This window comes from Ranitomeya variabilis, chromosome 2 (genome assembly GCF_051348905.1).
Source record: "Ranitomeya variabilis isolate aRanVar5 chromosome 2, aRanVar5.hap1, whole genome shotgun sequence".
NCBI classification, from domain to species: Eukaryota; Metazoa; Chordata; class Amphibia; order Anura; family Dendrobatidae; genus Ranitomeya; species Ranitomeya variabilis.
The window spans coordinates 909775591-909791918 of record NC_135233.1 but is presented as its reverse complement, the minus strand read 5'-3'; positions in this window follow the sequence as shown (position 1 = coordinate 909791918).

Here is a 16328-nt window from a genome sequence, read left to right as displayed (position 1 = left end):
AAGAACTTAGAGGGAGGAGCGAAGGATTCATATAAACATTGATTTGCTTGTATTTACATCTTGTCTTGCATGAATATCAAAATTTCCAGATTCATGTTTCGTGACTACCATCAGTCACAAGCAATACTTACTCCCATATAAAACTGATATAAGTAACAAGGAGAACAAATGGGAAGTTTTTTAGAAAATTTAAAAACAGACTTTATTAACAATATCAAACGGGTAAAAACACAAGTCACTGTCACATGATAACAGTGCCATGGACATACAAAGTGCAAAAAGAAGGACACCGGACATGCAAGTCCACCAAACACAAGATGTAATGTATAAACTAACAAAACTGAGTCTGTACTCAAGGTGCAAGCAGCATGTATGTAAACATTTGACCATATGCCCTAATGACATTGATCCCATAAGGGATAACCCATGTATATAACTAACAAATAATCCATATTTATATGTCACGGTAGTGTGCCTAAGTTATACACAGTTATTTAGTGAGGATTACTACATGGGTATAGAGTCTCCCTGGATAGGGGACCAAGACCATACCTGGTACCCCATATCAAATGTCAGAACTGTAAAGGGTAAAAAGGTATAGCATACTTCACCTGAAGGTTGGAGGACGAATTGCACATACCCCGACGCGCGTTTCGCCGCTATTCGCCGTGCTTTCTCAAGGGGAATGTGATTTCTATTGCCTATACAGCGTTTTAAATACCATCACCCAGTCACCAAATCAGTCACATGGCCAACACAGCTGTGAGTGAGCGGCGCGTGCGCACACCGCCGCGCCGGGTCCGCCCACCCCCGCCCGGACCTGACCAGCGCCGGGGCCAGACGGGCACCAATGGGTCCCGTCTGTACCAGACGCAGGAAGTCGCCGGAGGGAGGAGAGCGGAGCCGCGAGGCTAGTGCGCGCACGCGCACCACAGCCGGAACCAAATGTGCATGCCGCAAAGCAGGGGGAAGAAAAGGGAATGAACCCATGGTGATCCAGGGCGCAGGCGCACCACAGAGCGTGGAGTCTGTCTAAGCGCCGCACATCAATCAAGAAAGGGGCGGTACTAAGAACTGCACAGAACGTGGATTCTGTCTAAGCCCCACCTATTAATCAAAAAGAGGGGCATAACCGGGAGTTGGACCCGTGAGAGTGCTGCGCGCAGGTACACTTTAAATCACAAAACATGGAATCTATCTAGGCCCCACATGTCGATCAAAGGAGGGGCTATACTGCGTTAAGATAAATGTACACACGCATGATCATACACCACAGGCATAGCCTATTGTGAATCAAGAAATATGATGCACTGAATAATCACTGTAGCCGCTACTATGAAGACAATATCACCAATGTATACTAGCACTTCATGTTGCTAGACATTCGTCATGTACACCGATTCTCAGTATGGTCCATGATGGAATTGCTGGAGTGATAGAGAGTCTTCACATATATATCATGGAGCCGCATATCTTGATTTTTATATCTATCACGTTTTTTCACCCCATTGAGTCTTATTCGCATGAACACATATCTCTCCCGCGTGACCAGAAGGAGGATGAGGCCATGTAGACTAGACACACGTACAAAATCACCTGGATACAAAAAACATATAAGCATTAAAAACAGATTATGTACAATAAAATACAGGGAAGAAGGGACGGGCAGACCAAAAAGGGGGAGAAAGAAAAAGAATACAAAATAAAAGCAAAAGGAAGAAAAAAACGGGACCAAGAAAATATGAAAAGAGAGGGGCAAAGATAACGTGCGGCCCAGATCACGCCACACTTAACAGCATCTATAAGTAAACCCCAAAGTTCAGTGATTCGTTAAGCCCATCAGGTTTCATTGTCCCAAGGGTCACTATCCACTTCAGTTCTCGTTGGGCTAGTAGTTTATTTATATTACCACCCCTAATGCCCGTATGTATAACGTCAATAGCTCTAACTTTAAAATCCTTAGGATCACAATTGTGTACCAGGCGGAAGTGTTTTGGAATCGTTTTGAGGGTTGATATATCTTCCACCGTTTGCGCTGCCAAAATATCCCTCACGTGTTCTCTGACACGTACCCTCAACTCCCGTGACGTCAGTCCCACGTATATGAGGGGGCAGCTACATGTCGCATAATATATCACATTCTGGGTACCGCATGAAATGTACTCCCGAATGTGATATATTTTCTGATCCACTGAACTGAATGTAGACGTTTGGTACATATTGGCGCATGCCAAACAGTGGCCACATTTAAAGAAACCCTTTCTAGGGTGCCTAGTACCAAAGAAGTTTGGGGTAGGTGCAACATAATGGCTTTTAACTAGTAAGTCACTGAGATTTCTAGAGCGACGAGGAGTCATAAGGGGTCTCTCGGTGAGGAAGGGTCTCAGGGAGGGCTCTGCACTGAGGACAGGCCAATATTTGTTTAAGATGTTACGCATATTATCCCACTCATGATTATACACCGATATGAAGCGTATCTTCTCATCTTTCCTCTCGGTTTTTGTCTTTTGGTATAATAGTACATCCCGAGACACCGACTTAGCTCTATTGTATCCATTTTTGATAGATCTTTTACTATAGCCGCGTTGTTGAAATCTCTTTTTCAAATCTATGGCTTGCTTCTCAAATTTTTGATCCGTGGAGCAAATCCGCCTCACCCTCAGGAACTGTCCAACCGGGACGGCCCTGACCGTGGAATGGCTATGCGCAGTAGATGCATGTATTAAAGAATTGACAGATGTTTCTTTCCGATAGACATCAGTCTGGATGGTGGAGGATGAGTCCACCCCCAGACTGATGTCCAGAAAGTCAATTTGAGCTGTGTCATATCTATATGTCAATTTGATGTTATAGGTATTATCATTGAGCATAGCCATAAACCCATCCAACTGCTGCACCGTTCCCCGCCAAAAAAATAAAACGTCATCAATATAACGCAGCCAGCACAGCACATGGTCAGCGGCCCCCGCCCCCGAGTCACCAAACACCAACCTCTCCCAGAAACCTAAGAAGAGGTTGGCGTACGCGGAGGCACAGGCCGCGCCCATGGCTGCGCCGCGCTTCTGATGATAAAACTGATCTTTAAAAGTAAAAAAATTGTGCGTGAGAACAAAGTGCAGCAGCTCAAGGATGAGTTCACACAGTGGGCCGTCCAGGTTGGAGGTCACCAGGAAGAAGCGGACCGCCCGGATCCCATCCTCGTGGCTAATGCAAGTATATAACGTTTCAACGTCTGCAGTTACCAGGATGGTTTCTTTATCCACAAGGAGGCCGTCAACCCTAGCGAGGACATCCGTCGTATCCCTCACGTGGGAGGGTAAAGTCTCTACGATAGGTTTCAAATAAAAATCGATAAACTTACAAATGGGATCACAAAGTCCATCTATCCCCGATACGATCGGACGTCCAGGAGGGTTGACGGCATCCTTGTGTACTTTGGGAAGCAAGTAAAAAGTCGGCGTCTTCGGGAACTGTACTGTTAGTCCATCAAGGACTTTTTTATTTATTACACCCAAGTCAAAGGCTCTCATAAGGATTTTTTGAAGTTGGGCAGAGAAGGACACCAATGGATTATATCCCAATTTTTTATATACCTGGCCATCACGTAGTTGTCTGAACGCTTCGCGTTCATATTTAGTTATAGGCCAGACCACGATGTTCCCTCCCTTGTCCGCTGCTTTGAATACCACATCTTCCAAAGATTGTAATTGCTTTATAGCCTCTCTCTGTTTGTGGGTCAAGTTGTCATACCGGCGGTGTGATGACAATGTTTTCAATTCATTTGATACCAATTTAGTGAAAATCTCCACCGCCGGGCAAAGTGACAAGGGAGGGAATCTCGTGGATTTAGGGAAAATTGTTTTGGGAAACCCACCTTCATCAGCTGGAGTTTGCTCATCTAACAGTTCCTCCAATATCCGTATGGTGTCCCTCTCGGCCGCACTCCAACCCTCCAAACCGTTATCACCTTTGCTGTGCAGTTTCTTTAGTACCAGTTTCCGAGAGAAAAGATGGAGATCTTTTAGTGCTGTAAAATAGTGAAAACCATTAGTGGGAGAGAACGACAGGCCTTTACTTAATACATCAACTTGTGTATCCGTTAATATATGGTCAGATAAATTAACTACCTGTAGCCCTCCCTGAGAACCACTCCCGGCCTGTTTCCCCTCGGATCCTTTTTTCGCATTTTGTCTTGTGTTTATTTTCCTATTGTTCCCACTAGTTGTGGGCTCGTCACTTTCAGTGTCCAATCTTTTTTTATTGTTGGTTTTCCCTTGCTGCATTTCCCCTCTCATTGATCTCATCGAAGTGGAGCGGGACCGTGACTGAGAGTCACTTCTAAAGAATGAGCGTGATCTTTCACCTGGATTTCTCCATTTATACATTTTATTTTGATTTTTATCATTAATGTCCCGCTGAAAGTTTTTTGATTTAGTTGTTTGTATTTCTTCCACCCATTTTTGCGTCTCCTCCTGTACCTCACTGTTGAACTTTTTTAGGGCCTCCACTGACATCTCTTTTTTTATATTAATCTGCAGCTCCTCCATTTCTTTCTCAATGCATTCAAGAGATTCAGCGTTCATTTCTTTTAATATTTCCATAAAGCCAAATGAACAAGTATTGGCATGGTTTTCCCATCTCTCACGTATTTCCGGATTTTCAACTGGAAATGAAGGGAACACTTGTACTCGTAATCCTCTCGGGATTAATCCCTTCTGCAGATATTTAGTCAGGAAGGCATGATTCCACCAAATTTTTGTCCTTTTTCGTGTGAGATCCTTAAATTTAATAATCATCCCACCCAATTCTTTGTCCGTCCCATCAACACCTGTAGCACCGGTGTCCTTGCACACATCATTCAATTGCAAGAGCCATGCTCCGTCGCGAGCTCTGAAATCCATAATAATTATACTGGAACCTACTGTGAAAAACACAGACAATACCATGAATATCAAAATTTCCAGATTCATGTTTCGTGACTACCATCAGTCACAAGCAATACTTACTCCCATATAAAACTGATATAAGTAACAAGGAGAACAAATGGGAAGTTTTTTAGAAAATTTAAAAACAGACTTTATTAACAATATCAAACGGGTAAAAACACAAGTCACTGTCACATGATAACAGTGCCATGGACATACAAAGTGCAAAAAGAAGGACACCGGACATGCAAGTCCACCAAACACAAGATGTAATGTATAAACTAACAAAACTGAGTCTGTACTCAAGGTGCAAGCAGCATGTATGTAAACATTTGACCATATGCCCTAATGACATTGATCCCATAAGGGATAACCCATGTATATAACTAACAAATAATCCATATTTATATGTCACGGTAGTGTGCCTAAGTTATACACAGTTATTTAGTGAGGATTACTACATGGGTATAGAGTCTCCCTGGATAGGGGACCAAGACCATACCTGGTACCCCATATCAAATGTCAGAACTGTAAAGGGTAAAAAGGTATAGCATACTTCACCTGAAGGTTGGAGGACGAATTGCACATACCCCGACGCGCGTTTCGCTGCTATTCGCCGTGCTTTCTCAAGGGGAATGTGATTTCTATTGCCAATAGCAATACCTTTTTACCCTTTACAGTTCTGACATTTGATATGGGGTACCAGGTATGGTCTTGGTCCCATATCCAGGGAGACTGCTACCTCTGCTCCAAACTGTGCACTCTCCCGGACTGTAATTCAAAAGCAGTGTTGCCTCTGCGGTATTAGGCCATGTGCACACGTTCAGTATTTTTCACGTTTTTTTCGCTATAAAAACGTGATAAAAACGCGGAAAAAACGCTAACATATGCCTCCTATTATTTACAGTGTATTCCGCATTTTTTGTGCAAATGTTGCATTTTTTTCCGTGAAAAAATCGCATCGCGGAAAAAAAAGCAACATGTTCATTAAAAATGCGGAATTGCGGGGATTCCGCACACCCAGGAGTGCATTGATCTGCTTACTTCCCGCACAGGGCTGTGCCCACCATGCGGGAAGTAAGCAGATTATGTGCGGTTGGTACCCAGGGTGGAGGAGAGGAGACTCTCCTCCACGGACTGGGCACCATATAATTGGTCAAAAAAAAAGAATTAAAATAAAAAATAGTCATATACTCACCTTCGATGGCCCCCGGAGTGTTCCCGCCTCTCACCGCTGCATGTTTGACAAGTGTGACCAACCTGTCAGTCAGTTTTCTTTAGCATTCTGCAAGCTAATTACGCTTGCAAAATGCTAAAAAAAGGCGAAAAAAACGGGAAAAAAACACACAAAAAAAATGCGGATTTCTTGCAGAAAATTTCCGGTTTTCTTCAGGAAATTTCTGCAAGAAATCCTGACGTGTGCACATACCCTTAGGGAAACACACAATGTGTTTTGCAAAAACAAATACCATTAACTAATACATCTAATACAGAAAATATAAAAATATTTGTAAAAAATCACAAAAATAATAATAAATAAATATTATTATGAAAAAAGTACACATATTCGATATTGCCACCTTTGGAACAACCCGACCTATGAATCTGTCCCACGAGTTAGCTCCTTCAGTGAACACCGTAAAAAAAGGCAAAAAAGTATGCTTTTTAATTATATTGCCAAACAAAAAGTAGAAAAAAGTGATCAAAAAGACGAATGTAAATAAAAATAGTCCTGTGTCCTATAAAAAACAAGCAGCCATACAGCTATCAGCGTAAAAATAAAAAAGTTATAGTACTCCGAAAAGAGCAATGCAAACATAATTATTTTCTCTATAAACTAGTTTTTATTGTGTAACATAAAAAAAACATATACATGTGTTATTGCTGTAATCGTACTGACCCAAAGAATAAAGCTGCCGAACGGCATAAACCCCCTGTCATGATCCTATGGTAGGTTTTAGACTGATGCACCAGGGGTTAATTATTGTGGCCTATCTCTGGATTGGCTTTTTATAGCCTCGGTTAGCTCGAATCCTTGTCAGTTATACTCCTGCCCTCGGCTGAGTTAGTTGACCCTGGTGTATTTGCGTGCTTGTGCCTTGTGCCTGCTCTGTGAGATTATATCCTGTTGCTGACCCGGTCTGTCCCCCACGTTGCTCTTGCCTGTTGATTTGGTACTGTGCTGTTTGGTTCTATGGTTGATTGACTCCGGCTTGATCCTTGACTACCCTTCTGTCTCTGCCCTTGCTACCTGTATTGCCCGCTCGGTTTTCTGACTTCTGCCTGTACCGGTTTACCCATCTGTGTGTGTGCTTGTTGGCTTCCTCACTTCTTACCTTTCCCGTTAGTCTCCACTGCGTTCCACTCAGCTATCCGTGAGCTCCCGTGGCTGGCCCCACCTCAACCCCTTCCCCTGCGGTCACGTGCCCCAGGTCCTGCGTGTTGGCAGTCAGGCTACATCGTCCTCCAGGCACCGCCATCCACGTCAGGAATTGCACCATACTGGACATCTGCGACAGATCAGTCACACGGTCTGTTACACCCTCCCCCCCAAAAAATTCCTGAATTGTTGGTTTATGTTTATTCTGCCTCTCAAAAATTGGAATAGAAAGCGATCAAAAAAAGTCATGTGCCCGAAAATCGTACCAATGAAAACATCAATTTGTCCTGCAAAAACCAAGCTCTCATATGATTCTGTCGGCAGAAATATGGAAAAAAATTAGGTCTCAAAATATGCCAAAGCAAGTTTGTTTTTTTAAAAAGCGTCTTTTAATGTGTATCAGCAGCCAAACATAAAAACAGATATAAATCTGGTATCGCTTTAATCTGACTGACCTGAAGAATAAAGATGTATAATCACTTATACCTCACGAGAAACAGCGGCAAAATAAATAAAAGCTATTCTTCACCTGCTGTTGATTTGTTCAATCTACCTCCCAAAGATCGCAGTAAGGATCGGCTCAGATTTATCCTGCGCTCTATGCTGAGCGCTTACGCCGGGGTTTCCATGTAAATCTCTGAAATACGTGATTCATGAGGCCGATGTAGGCACTGTGGATGTCGTCTGACCTGTGATACAGCAGTGTCCGACTTTTTAGGTGTGCATAAAAGCGTGGTCTGCCACAGTTATGAGCACCACTGAAATGAAGAACAACACTGAACAGAGGCCAGCCGGAGTCCATAGTAACTCTGCTGCCTCATTATAGTGAATGGTTTTCTCGGGGGGGTATTTGAATCATGTCACTTGGAGATATGGATGGAAACATCAATGTAAGTGATCAATGTAGAGCGCTGGATAAATGTGATCCCAAACGTTCTGTAAAATATTCCCAATAAAAGCTTCAAATTAATGAACAAAAAAAGCAAGCCCCACTCAGGTCTGTCATCTGTTAACGGAAATATAGGGGGCTTCTGCGTTACTGGTAGCATAAAGGTTCTGGACAAGCGCTATGGTTTCTCGCCCCTCAAAAGAAATCCAGCGAATTCTGCACTCCCAAATCCAAGTGCCCTCTCCCTTCTGAGCCCCACAGTGTGCCTAAGCCACGTTTAGTGTCCACATGATTGGAATTTGTGTAGCGATGAGAGCCTGCCTAATTTATGGGTGCATGTCTCCAGAAGCATGAGCTGGGCATAACGTACTGGTCACTACAGCGTACTGGGCACTACAATAGCAGATTTTCAATTTTCACTCGGTAATATCCACTGCTGCTTTGTTTTCTGGAAAACACCCATGGAGTCAAAATCATTACCACACCTGTACATAAATTCCCATAGGGATGGCGTCACTTGAGCGCTCTGTTCCTCCCAAGTTTCGCTGTGTGGCTGTATAGCCACATATGGGGTATTTCCACGGTAAGCAAAAATGGTGCGCCAAATTTTGGTGTCCTTTTTTACCCATTTTTCCTTGCTAAAATGTAATATTTTTGTGGTAAAAATTAGAGATGAGCAAGCACTAAAATGCTTGGATGCTTGTTACTCAAACCGAGCAATTCCTAATGCCCGATTGCTCATTTTGACTGTACTGAGAGTCAATGGGAAATCCGAGCATTTTTCCAATAGACCCCAGAAAGAGGTCTGAGTGGCAGTGAAAATGTTGAAATGGATGGAGAAAGTGCTGAATGGAAGGAGAACAGCATGAGTAAGACCCCTGGAAGCATCTCTAACTCCCAGATCACTACTGAGAACAATGGTGTCACACTTTTACTGGCAAAAAAAATATTAAAAATCAACAAGAAATTGGTGTTTACATAAAAAAAAGTTAAAAAATATACTTTCCTATATAATAACTTTTACATAAGTCAAAATATTAAAAGGATTTTTTGAAAAATAATTGTAAACTAAAATTTAAATTTTTAGTAAAAAATTAGAAATTTCAGTGTAACTTATGAAGGAAGCAAGAAGTGCCAAAAATGTGATGGAAGAGGGACTCAGATACTATTAGACATAAAAGTGGGTCTAATACACATTCTGTTCAATTTGTCATATAGTGGTGCTCCTAGACTCATAAAGGATATGCAGTAAGTGCAAAGCCTGCCAAAAATTACAAGCAGGGCAATCCATACAACCTTGAAGGCACCAACTGTAGTGCCTCATTCAAATATTGTGAGCAAAGTATAGTTGTGGTAATCCTACACTCCTAAAAGTTATACAGAGTGCAAAGCCTTCCAAACATTACAAGCACCCTTGAAGGCAACAACTGGACAGCCATATTAAAATATTAAGAAAGTGTACACCTGTAGCAGCCAATTTTGATTTTTATTTCAAGCCAATTAAATTTCACACAAACCCGGTTCTTGAGTACATAGCTCTGGCAAAAATTGAGAGACCGCCACATCAAAACCCTGTTATGGGCATCCCAATCTCCAGACCTGAACCCCATTGAAAACCTTTGGAATGTAATCAAGAGGATGATGGATAGTCACAAGCCATCAAACAAAGAACTGCTTAATTTTTGCGCCAGAAGCAGTGTGAAAGACTGGTGGAAAGCATGCCAAGATGCATGAAAGCTGTGATTAAAAATCATGGTTATTCCACAAAATATTGATTTCTAAACTCTTCCTCAGTTAAAACATTAGTATTGTTGTTTCTAAATGATTATGAACTTGTTTTCTTTGCATTATTTGAGGTCTGAAAGCACGTTTTTTTAAATTTTGACCATTTTTCTTTGACATAAAAAAATACAAAATGTATTGCTTGGAAATTCGGAGACATGTTGTCAGAAGTTTATAGAATAAAAGAACAATTTACATTTTACTCAAAAATATACCTATGAAGAGAAAAATCAGACAAACTGAACATTTTGCAGTGGTCTATTAATTTTTGCCAGAGCTGTATATGATAAAAGTCAACGTTTTTACCAAAAATATTTTGTGAGCTGTACCAGGAAAAGCGATTTGTAAAAATTTTAACTCATCATTGTTTTCCACAACACGTAAAACTATATGCATGAATCATTGAATTCATAAAAAAGTTTTGGAATTTTTTTAGAGTTTAATATGCCAACAAAATGCAACAAGGACTGCGTTAGAGTGTATGGATAAATCATTGAATCCCTAAAAAGTTTTGGAAGGGTTTTTGTGCATTTAATATACCAGTGAAATTTAACAAGAACCACATTACAGTGTATGGATGAATCCTTAAATCCATAAAAAGTTCTGGAAGTTTTTTTTTTAGAGTTTAATATACCAGCAAAGTGTAACAAAAACTACGTTATAGTGTATGGATGAATCCTTGAAACCCTAAAAAGTTTTGGAAGGGTTTTTTGTGAGTTTCATATACCAGAGAAATGTAAGAAGAACTATGTTACAGTGTATGAATCACTGAATCCATATACATTTTTTCAAAATTTTTTTATTTTTATGTAACTCCGAAATGTAACAGAAAGCATGTAATACTGTATGGATCAGTAGTTGAATCAATAAACATTTTTTCAATTTTTTTGAAGTTTTATATCACACCGAAATGTAACTCTATGGATGAGTAATTGAATCTAGACAAATTTCTCAATGCTTTTTTATAGAGTTACATGCACAACTGAAATGCACTCAACAACACGTAATACTGTATGAATGAGCAATATAATACCGAAAAAAAAATTGACAACTTCCTTTGAGGGTTATATACCACCAAAATGTACCCAAGAACATGTAATTCTCTACGGATGAGCAATATAATACCAAAAACATTTTTGAACATTTTTTTGAAAAGTAATGTACCACTGAGATCTACCCAAGAATATTGAATGCAGATATAGTTTTGAACAATTTTTTGATGAGCAATATAATACCAAAAACATTTTTGAACATTTTTTTGAAAAGTAATGTACCACTGAGATCTACCCAAGAATATTGAATGCAGATATAGTTTTGAACAATTTTTTGGAGGGTTAGATACCACCGAAATGCACCCAAGAAGAAGTAATACTCTATGGATAAGCAATATGATACCGATAAATTTTGTGACAATTCCTTGAAGGGTTAGATACCACCGAAATGCACCCAAGAAGACATAATATTCTATGGATGAGCAATATAATATTGAAAAAGATTAGAAAACTTGTTTTGAGGGTTAGATACACCGAGATCAATCCAAGAACATGTAATACTCTATGGATGAGCAATATACACTGCTCAAAAAACATAAAGGGAACACTTAAACAACAGAATATAACTTCAAGTAAATCAAACTTCTGTGAAATCAAACTGTCCACTTAGGAAGCAACACTGTTTGACAATCAATTTCACATGCTGTTGTGCAAATGGAATAGACAACAGATGGGAATTATTGGCAATTATCAACACACACTCAATAAAGGAGTGGTTTTGCAGGTGGGGACCACAGACCACATCTCAGTACCAATGCTTTCTGGCTGATCTTTTAGTCAGTTTAGAATGTTAATTGTGCTATCTTACTCGTGGTAGCATGAGACGGACTTGACAGAGCATCTGACCTTGAGAAAGACACCTTGGTGTGTCGATACATGTGGGTCTAGCACCTACTTTGCCTGACTGCTCTGCTACATGAGGGGTGACTGCTATTTTAGATTAGGGTGAAGTGTTGGCCTCACCAGCATATTGACTCCTCAGTGGCAGTCACTCTATCTTAATGTTTCCTCCTTGCCTATTTTGCCTTTTCTCAGACTATTGTACCCATGCTTGGTAAATATCTTTCCACATCTATGTTGTACCATTTGTATTTTGCAAGCATTGTAAAATCTCTTTACATAGGATTTGTTGCATGGGTACTATGCTATTTGTATACTAGCTGCATGTATACAGCTCATAATTCCTAATAGCCTGTATACACTCCTGCTGTGTCATTTGCATCTGGCAAATATTGCAAAACCTTTTCACATGGGATGTGTTGCATGGGTACTATGTTATTTTTATGACAGCAGCATGTACACAAGTCATAATTTTTATTAGTCTGTATTCATCTATTCATGTTGCTTTATTGGCATCTGGCTATTATTGGTTAGGGGGAATACTTATTATGAAGCATTATGGCATGTAAGGTTTGGTGTATTGTACCCATTATTGTATGACCCATACTTTTTGGATTGTAGTCCATGTTGTGATTTTTTAAATGTTTTTAATAGTTTTGTATGTGGTGGTATTCAATAAAAAGCATTTTTGTATTATACTATATTTTTGTATGCAAATTGCCTCTGCTGAAAAAAAGAGGACTTAACTCTATAGCGCCACCTATTGGAAGTAGCGATCCTACAAGTCACAATCAACCCTTTAACGAGTCGTGCAATATGACTTAGGATAAAAGCCAAATCAGTATCTCAATTCGCAGACACGGTGTTTCGGGCTGTTGGCCCTCGTCAGTGCGAAGCATGAGAACTGATTTGGCTAGGTGAGAGGCTCTGGACTGGGGTCTAAGGGGTAACGTTTCTCCTTATGGAGAGTGACATACCAGCTGGCTTGTCAAGGTAAGGAGGCTTATTTGCCGTGCAATGCTCCTCTGGGAATTTAAATATGCAAATTGCCTCTGCTGAAAAAAAGAGGACTTAACTCTGTAGCGCCACCTATTGGAAGTAGCGATCCTACAAGTCACAATCAACCCTTTAACGAGTCGTGCAATATGACTTAGGATAAAAGCCAAATCAGTATCTCAATTCGCAGACACGGTGTTTCGGGCTGTTGGCCCTCGTCAGTGCGAAGCATGAGAACTGATTTGGCTAGGTGAGAGGCTCTGGACTGGGGTCTAAGGGGTAACGTTTCTCCTTATGGAGAGTGACATACCAGCTGGCTTGTCAAGGTAAGGAGGCTTATTTGCCGTGCAATGCTCCTCTGGGAATTTAAATATGCAAATTGCCTCTGCTGAAAAAAAGAGGACTTAACTCTATAGCGCCACCTATTGGAAGTAGCGATCCTACAAGTCGCAATCAACCCTTTAACGAGTCGTGCAATATGACTTAGGATAAAAGCCAAATCCGTATCTCAATTCGCAGACACGGTGTTTCGGGCTGTTGGCCCTCGTCAGTGCGAAGCATGAGAACTGATTTGGCTAGGTGAGAGGCTCTGGACTGGGGTCTAAGGGGTAACGTTTCTTCTTATGGAGAGTGACATACCAGCTGGCTTGTCAAGGTAAGGAGGCTTATTTGCCGTGCAATGCTCCTCTGGGAATTTAAATATGCAAATTGCCTCTGCTGAAAAAAAGAGGACTTAACTCTGTAGCGCCACCTATTGGAAGTAGCGATCCTACAAGTCACAATCAACCCTTTAACGAGTCGTGCAATATGACTTAGGATAAAAGCCAAATCAGTATCTCAATTCGCAGACACGGTGTTTCGGGCTGTTGGCCCTCGTCAGTGCGAAGCATGAGAACTGATTTGGCTAGGTGAGAGGCTCTGGACTGAGGTCTAAGGGGTAACGTTTCTCCTTATGGAGAGTGACATACCAGCTGGCTTGTCAAGGTAAGGAGGCTTATTCGCCGTGCAATGCTCCTCTGGGAATTTAAATATGCAAATTGCCTCTGCTGAAAAAAAAGAGGACTTAACTCTATAGCGCCACCTATTGGAACTAGCGATCCTACAAGTCGCAATCAACCCTTTAACGAGTCGTGCAATATGACTTAGGATAAAAGCCAAATCAGTATCTCAATTCGCAGACACGGTGTTTGGGGCTGTTGGCCCTCGTCAGTGCGAAGCATGAGAACTGATTTGGCTAGGTGAGAGGCTCTGGACTGGGGTCTAAGGGGTAACGTTTCTCCTTATGGAGAGTGACATACCAGCTGGCTTGTCAAGGTAAGGAGGCTTATTCGCCGTGCAATGCTCCTCTGGGAATTTAAATATGCAAATTGCCTCTGCTGACAAAAAGAGGCCTTAACTCTATAGCGCCACCTATTGGAAGTAGCGATCCTACAAGTCACAATCAACCCTTTAACGAGTCGTGCAATATGACTTAGGATAAAAGCCAAATCAGTATCTCAATTCGCAGACACGGTGTTTCGGGCTGTTGGCCCTCGTCAGTGCGAAGCATGAGAACTGATTTGGCTAGGTGAGAGGCTCTGGACTGGGGTCTAAGGGGTAACGTTTCTCCTTATGGAGAGTGACATACCAGCTGGCTTGTCAAGGTAAGGAGGCTTATTCGCCGTGCAATGCTCCTCTGGGAATTTAAATATGCAAATTGCCTCTGCTGAAAAAAAGAGGACTTAACTCTATAGCGCCACCTATTGGAAGTAGCGATCCTACAAGTCACAATCAACCCTTTAACGAGTCGTGCAATATGACTTAGGATAAAAGCCAAATCAGTATCTCAATTCGCAGACACGGTGTTTCGGGCTGTTAGCCCTCGTCAGTGCAAAGCATGAGAACTGATTTGGCTAGGTGAGAGGCTCTGGACTGGGGTCTAAGGGGTAACGTTTCTCCTTATGGAGAGTGACATACCAGCTGGCTTGTCAAGGTAAAGAGGCTTATTCGCCGTGCAATGCTCCTCTGGGAATTTAAATATGCAAATTGCCTCTGCTGAAAAAAAGAGGACTTAACTCTATAGCGCCACCTATTGGAAGTAGCGATCCTACAAGTCACAATCAACCTTTTAACGAGTCGTGCAATATGACTTAGGATAAAAGCCAAATCAGTATCTCAATTCGCAGACACGGTGTTTCGGGCTGTTGGCCCTCGTCAGTGCGAAGCATGAGAACTGATTTGGCTAGGTGAGAGGCTCTGGACTGGGGTCTAAGGGGTAACGTTTCTCCTTATGGAGAGTGACATACCAGCTGGCTTGTCAAGGTAAGGAGGCTTATTCACCGTGCAATGCTCCTCTGGGAATTTAAATATGCAAATTGCCTCTGCTGAAAAAAAGAGGACTTAACTCTATAGCGCCACCTATTGGAAGTAGCGATCCTACAAGTCACAATCAACCCTTTAACGAGTCGTGCAATAGGACTTAGGATAAAAGCCAAATCAGTATCTCAATTCGCAGACACGGTGTTTCGGGCTGTTGGCCCTCGTCAGTGCAAAGCATGAGAACTGATTTGGCTAGGTGAGAGGCTCTGGACTGGGGTCTAAGGGGTAACGTTTCTTCTTATGGAGAGTGATATACCAGCTGACGAGGGCCAACAGCCCGAAACACCGTGTCTGCGAATTGAGATACTGATTTGGCTTTTATCCTAAGTCATATTGCACGACTCGTTAAAGGGTTGATTGTGACTTGTAGGATCGCTACTTCCAATAGGTGGCGCTATAGAGTTAAGTCCTCTTTTTTTCAGCAGAGGCAATTTGCATATTTAAATTCACAGAGGAGCATTGCACGGCGAATAAGCCTCCTTACCTTGACAAGCCAGCTGGTATGTCACTCTCCATAAGGAGAAACGTTACCCCTTAGACTTTATTTTTGGTGACCCCCTTTCTTGTTGCATATGCTTTCTCTATATCTTTTATGAGACGGACTCTACAACCCACACAAGTGGCTCAGGTAGTGCAGCTCATCCAGGATGGCACATCAATTCGAGCTGTGGCAAGAAAGTTTGCTGTGTCTGTCAGCATAGTGTCCAGAGGCTGGAGATGCTATCAGGAGACGTGTAGGGGGCCGTAGGAGGGCAACAACCCAGCAGCAGGACCGCTACCTCAGCCTTTGTGCAAGGAGGAACAGGAGGAGCTCTGCCAGAGCCCTGCAAAATGACCTCCAGCAGGCCACAAATGTGCATGTCTGCACAAATGGTTAGAAACCGTCTCCATGAGGATGGTCTGAGTGCCTGACGTCCACAGGTGGGGTTGTGCTGACAGCTCAACACCATGCAGGACGACTGGCATTTGCCACAGAACACCAGGATTGGCAAATTTGCCACTGGTGCCCTGTGCTCTTCACAGATGAAAGCAGGTTCACACTGAGCACATGTGACAGACGTGACAGAGTCTGGAGATGCCGTGGAGACCGATCTGCTGCCTGCAAC